Raw genomic sequence first — 6,361 nt, 5'->3', positions numbered from 1 at the left:
TAATGATTAATAATATTATGCATCTTTTCATGTATATATTGACCTTCTTCATATATCTCTTTGGAGACATGTTTGTTCATATCCTTCGCCCATTTATTAAAAAAATTTTTTTTAAATGTTTGTTTATTTTGAGAGAGAGAGAGAGACAGAGCATGAGCAGGGGAGGGGCAAAGAGAGAAGAAGACACAAAATCTGAAACAGGTTCCAGACTCTGAGCCATCATTACAGAGCCTGACGTGGGGCTCAAACCCACGAGTCAGATCATGACCTGAGCCAAAGTCAGACGCTCAACCGACTGAGCCACCCAGGCACCCCTCCTCTGCCCATTTTTGAAGTGGCATATGATTTTGATGAACAAATTCATCTTCTTGTTATTGAGTTGTAAGAATTATTTACATATGCTGGATACAAGTCCATTAACAAGTGATTTGCAAGTATTGTCTCTGAATCCATGGGCTGTCTTTTTTTTCTCTCTCTCTTCTTTCTGATTGTATTTCAAGTTCTCTCCAAAACAAGACCCTAGGAACCCCCAGCTTCCAAGTATACCCCTGGGCTTGGTCCACTGCTGTCTTGAATTCATGTTTGGGTATTCATCCACCAACATTAAACCCCAGGAGAAGAGATGTGACAAAGCAGGACCCCCCTCTATGGCAGGAGTCCTTTGCTGATTTCAGAGGTGCCAGTGGCAGCCAATATGGAAAACACACTGGAACTTTCCCTTGGAGCTGGGCTATGATGGGAAGCCGATGGAAGAAGACGCTAGGGACGTCATTGTCTTTTCCCTGACCCATTCCCTGCAGCTTCTGAAGACATAGCAGAAAACAATATTCTTTGAAGGTACTGTATGAGAATTCCCCAAAGCAAAAACGCATGCTTCCAACTCACTGTTTCAGAAAATCGGGGTCTAGTTCAGCTGCTGAATGAGCTGACTGATGTGTTCACCTTGAAAGCCAGGTGAGCCCATCCCCTTGAGGAAGCCCCCTCTGTTATCCATAGCATGATGGGCCACTGAGAGATGGACAGGGTGCAAGAGGCCTGAGGTTACCTGGAAACTATTCCCTGAAAAGGCAATCTCATGACTGAGGTTTTCTAAACACATAACACCAAACTTTCCAAGGTGCTCTCCAGTCACTGTAATCTATCAGAGAGATGCTTTTATTCTTGACCTTGGCCCTTCTACGTTTCAAGATGAGTTCTCAGACAGACTTCAGATTTGGAAATCCCCAGGTCACATAAGGTTCCACTATCTGTAGCGTTTTTATGGTCTGGGGGATCACTTTGACAAGACATCACTGAAAATCTTCTTCAAGGGGAAGGCTTGCAATGAGCCTCCGTGCCAGTTAAAATCACCCCATTAACCCTCTGGATGCAACAACAAAGGCCACAGGATGCTTATCTGGCACTTCGAAGACATGAAGCTTCACTTTTAGTCGTCATTTTTGGTGCTCCTTGTCACGTTATTGCTGTCAGGAATTGTGTAGCAACAATTCCAGTCACTTAAACTTGACCTCTTTCCTTTTTCCCTTCTTCTGCTCCTTCTTTTTCAAAAGTGTCTGCTTTGCTTGAGTGGCTTTGAAGGCTTGATTAGCCTTCCTTTTTTTTTTTTTTCCGGATTTTCTAGAACCAAAGGGATCTTGCTTCTTCGCTCTTGCTCTGTCGTCTTTCCCTTTTTGTACTTTCTTGTTGGTGTTGTTTGAATTATAAATGTTTTTAGTTTTGATGAAGTCCAATGTACCTACTTCTTTTGTTTCTTGTGCTTTTAGTGTCATATTTAGGAAAACATTGCCAAACCCAGGCCATTAAGGCTTACTCTTGTGCTTTCTTGTAAGGGTTTTATAGTTCTAGCTCATACATTTAGGTCTATGATCTCTTTTTTTTAAATTTTTTTATTTATATTTGAGAGAGAAAGAGAGACAGAGAGAGAATGCACACAAGCAGGGAAGGAGCAGAGAGAGAGAGAGAGAGAGAGAGAGAGAGAGAGAGAGAGAGAAGGAATCTGAAACAATCCAAGCTATCAGCACAGAGCCCGACGCAGGGCTTGAACTCATGAGCTGTGAGATCATGGCTTGAGCCAAAGTCAGACGCTTAACTGACTGAGCCACCCAGGTGCCCCTCTAACGATCTCTTTTTGAGTTGATTCTTTGTGTATGGTGTGAGGTAAGGGTCCAAGGTCATTCCTTTGTATATGGATACCAAGTTGCTTCAGCATTATTGTGGAAAAGACTATTCTTTCCCCCAATGAATTATCTTGTCATCTTTGTCAAAAGCACATTGGCCATAAACATAAGGGCTTATTTCTGGACTCTCAGTTCTAGTCTATTAATGTGTCTGTCCTTATACCAGTAGAGCATTGTCTTGATCGCGACAGCTTTGTAGTAAGTTTTGAAATCAGGAAATGTCAGTCCTCCCAACCAGCTGTTCTTTTCATGATTATTTTGGCTCTTTGGGCCCATATGACTTCTAGGATCAGTTTGTCAATTTCTTCAAGAAAAGCCAGCTAGGATTTTGCATCGGAAGAGTAATTTGGGAAATATCGCCATTTTACCAATGTTAAGTCTCAACATCTTACCTTTGACAGAATCATTGAGTACACCTGTTTATCAGTAGTGACCTATTACCTCAAGGAAGGAAGGAGACAGAGCACAAATCTAGTATCTTCCTTTCATCTACATTCAGATTATGACACTGAGAAAGCTATGGAGACGCCACCTTTGAAGCAGATTGTGCTTTGATTTTTAAAAGAAACTGAGAAAGATCGACGGAAAATCTTCAGCCTTTTGAGCATCTCCATCAGCTTTTTTGGGGGGAGCTGTTTTTGTTCTTTAGCTCCCATCTGTGTCTGAACGGTGCTAGTTTTTCCAGAAAGAAAGATAATGGACAGACTCTGGTCATCCTCAGTGGTTGGTAACAAAGAATCCCTGGCACCCTGGCAGGACAGTACTGAAGATGGAACTGTGACTCTCTGTTTTATTTTTTATTTTTATTTTTTTTAATGTTTATTTATTTTTGAGACAATGTGAGAGACAGAGTGCGAGCAGGGGAGGGGCAGAGAGAGAAGGAGACACAGAATCCGAAGCAGGCTTCAGGCTCTGAGCTGTCAGCACAGAGCCTGACACAGAGCTCGAACCCACGAACCGTGAGATCATGACCTGAGCCGAAGTCGGTCGCTCAACCGACTGAGCCACCCAGACGCCCCCTCTGTTTTATTTTTTAATCCAGACACTGTGGTGTGTTACTTGCCTGTTACAGGTAAACGTGTGTAGCTCCCGGGAGAAAATTGCTTTTCCCTGAAAACTCGTTGGCCCTGGATACAAATAAGCAGCCTGCTGGAGTGAGGCTGAAAACTCAAGTGGAGGTTAAGAGCGTGAGTCTATATGAGCCCCCCACTTGGGTGAGCAGGGGGTAGGTATAGCTGGTACACCGCAGGGGGAGAGATAATCTGCTCTCCCTGCACCTTAACGACACAAGACTCTGAGACACAAGAGGTGCGAATTTGGTTGAGTTTGTAGAAGCCACAGTGCCTAACCCCATCTGGAAGTATTGATATTTTTGTCTCGGGCTTGCCAGTGTCCGTTCAATCCAGGCACAGACCTTTCCTCCTCACATGCCCTCCTCCCCAAAGCCAACCACCTTGTAATTCTTAGAATGGGAACTTCTTACCCGGGGTCTGCACCCGGAGCCCTTTGACCTTTTCATCTCTCAGCTGGGTAGCTGATGGTGGAGATGCTTCCAGGAAGCCCCCCCTGAGACTTACTCCAGGCCCCTCAGAGGGCTTGGCGAGGAGGCAATGAAGTCGAGAACTAATGAGATGCTGGAAGCCTATCTGTAGTCTTTGGGTGCAAGTCTCTGGGTGTAGTCTTTGGGTCCCCTCGGGGACCAGAGTCAGGGCCTGTATGGTCACCATTCTTGGTTCCACTCCAAGGGTCTCAGTCTGAGCTGAGGATTTGGGATCTCGCCACACACACTCTCTTGAGAATTTTTAAATGCCCTCATCGTCCCAATAACCAGATGTGTTGTCAACAGAGTGATTTACACACCACCAGACGATTACCTTCTTTTCCTCTCTGGAAGTGGGATCTAGGAAGAAGGGCCAGACCCATCAGGGAAGGTCTGAGGGTCAGGCGGTCGGGGTCTGGCTTTCTGGAAGCCACCGCAGTGCTCCCTGGGCACCTCAACTGCACGCTTAAAGGTGGGAGCACCAGCCCATTGAGGAACACTGGTCCCCGGAAGTGTGCCGCAGTCAGGTAGACCAGGTGTCTGATCAAGGTTGGGAAGCAGGGTCCTCAGTGAGAGGGAGCAACTATGAGTTTCCACTAAAGTAGAGATTTTGGGTGTGTCTTTCCAGTTGCCGACCAATAAGGCGCCTAAGCATTGGTTGAACCGACGTTTAAAAATTTTTTTTAATCTGTACCTGTTTTCATAAAACCAAGAGTTACCTAGGGAAGATCAGACTGGCTACTCCATACACAGTGAGCCATGAGCAGGCACTGGGTTCCGTTCCAATCACAGGGCAATGGTGGTGATAAAGAGAAATAGCCCCTGCTCTCACTGGCTGGTGGTTGTCGAAGGTAGAGAAACGGTAAAGAAAACAGGGGGTTCCTGTAGAATTGTCTCACCGAATCCCCGTGAGGGGAGAAGTCCCACCCCCCAAATGCACACAGGGAAGCTGAGACTTCAAGAGGCCAGGTCAACCACCTAGACCGTGTGGAAAATTATTGGTGCCATCTAATTCAATTCCGGGCCATCTGACTCCAGATCCCGTGTCCTTTCCAGAACCTCCCTCCGGCCCCTCATTTTACAAATGGTCTCCGAACGCTCTCCGAAACCCAGACACTTCCACTGTGTGTGGAGAAGCTGTTTCTGTTTTTCTTCCTCCCGGGAGTGGGTAACGGTGGGCCTGCCAGTGCCCTTCTAAAAGGGAAGTCAGGCAGCAAGGCCTTGTTCCAAGGTCAGGGCCCCAAGGAGAAAGTCCTTCCACCCCAAGGGCGCTCCAGCCCTTCTCCGGCTGTGCCTGGCTGGCTCCCTCCTGCCGCCTCCCTGCCTGACAGACGATGGCTCTCAGGGTCCCAGCTGTCCCCATGACACCCTGAGGGTCGCTGCTATTTTTAAACCCTTTGAATCTGACAGGTGAAGAATTGCCATCATTTTCACACTGAATAACATTCATTATTCGTTATCTGTGGTGAAAGACCTGACTGGCTACCCGGGTCCTTCCTTCTAAACCAAGCCAAGGAGGCCCTTTTAACACTGAGAGGGAAGAGCCCCCGGTTTTACACCTGCAGACCTGTGACAATAAAAGGAGGAGGGGCCTCTCTGTTGAGGAGGAGGGGAAGGGCTCCGCTGACTCAGGGGGAGGGCCCCGAGTCCTGCCCAAGAAAGAACCAGGCTTAGAGAATATCTACGGCTGTCGCATCAGCAGCTGGGAATGATCCTCTGTGTCTCGAATGTGCTCGCAGGATGAGAAGGGTGACACCACAGAATAGTAAGGGTTCTTCAGTTCAGTGTGGCTGCTACAGAGGAAAATCACGTGTCTAAGGGGTCTGCAGGCCCGCACGTGTTTCATGCCCCACATCTGAGCGGCTTCCTCTTGCCCACCACTCATGTGGCACAAACCCAGCCACCTCCCAGTAAGTGTGTGTGAGATCGTCAGGAGCCCACCTGACCAGGTGGGAGAACTCACCCATCGGGGACCTGCCGGTCCCCTGTGGCCGGCCTGGGCGGCCCGGATGGAGGGCCCTTGCTGCAGCCACGTGGGGCGCCGAATTCAACTCCTGGCCCTACTTTTCTGAGAGCGGGGCTTTGGCCAGGTGTCTCTAACACCCCGGCTCTCCTGTCTCCGGCCGGAGACTCAGTTCACACAAATGGTTGACACCGGCTTTCATCTACCCCGGGGACCCCGGGGACACTTGACTGGGTGCTTTTGTAAAGCACCACATAGCTCAGAGCGTGCTCTCACTCGTCGGCTTACCAGGCTTGGTCTGACAGCACAGAAACAGATTTGAACTTCACACACTGTGCCTTGGGGCTCGCCGGCTGCAGAAAGAGGGCAGGAGGGGAACAGCCGGCAGAAGGAGACACGATGGTCCTTCTGAAATCTGGGGCGAGTCTCAGCTCTCCTCCTGCTTTTCCCTTCTCTGCCGAGGCCCCTAACAGACGTGGCTGCTCCACTCACAGCCACGGTGAGTAACATGGACAGAGACACCTGTTAGGGAACTCTGCCGGGCCACCTGCTCAGGCCGGCCACCGGTGCAGTGCGGGGAGGGGAGAGAGGTGGCTGCCCCCTGCGGATGTCCTGGGACTCTGGACCAGATCAAGGGCTCGGGATCCTGGCACGGAGCTGGGCAGAGGGATGCAAACGCAC

General features: G+C 48.8%; 1 pseudogene; it reads right to left on the bottom strand.

Moving 5' to 3' along the window:
* Positions 1-904: 904 nt before the first annotated feature.
* LOC101097035 lies at positions 905-5,684 on the bottom strand (annotated as a pseudogene).
* Positions 5,685-6,361: the final 677 nt, after the last annotated feature.

The sequence above is a fragment of the Felis catus genome, chromosome A1 (genome assembly GCF_018350175.1).
Source record: "Felis catus isolate Fca126 chromosome A1, F.catus_Fca126_mat1.0, whole genome shotgun sequence".
Taxonomy (NCBI): Eukaryota; Metazoa; Chordata; class Mammalia; order Carnivora; family Felidae; genus Felis; species Felis catus.
This window is presented reverse-complemented; position numbering and strand designations above follow the sequence as displayed.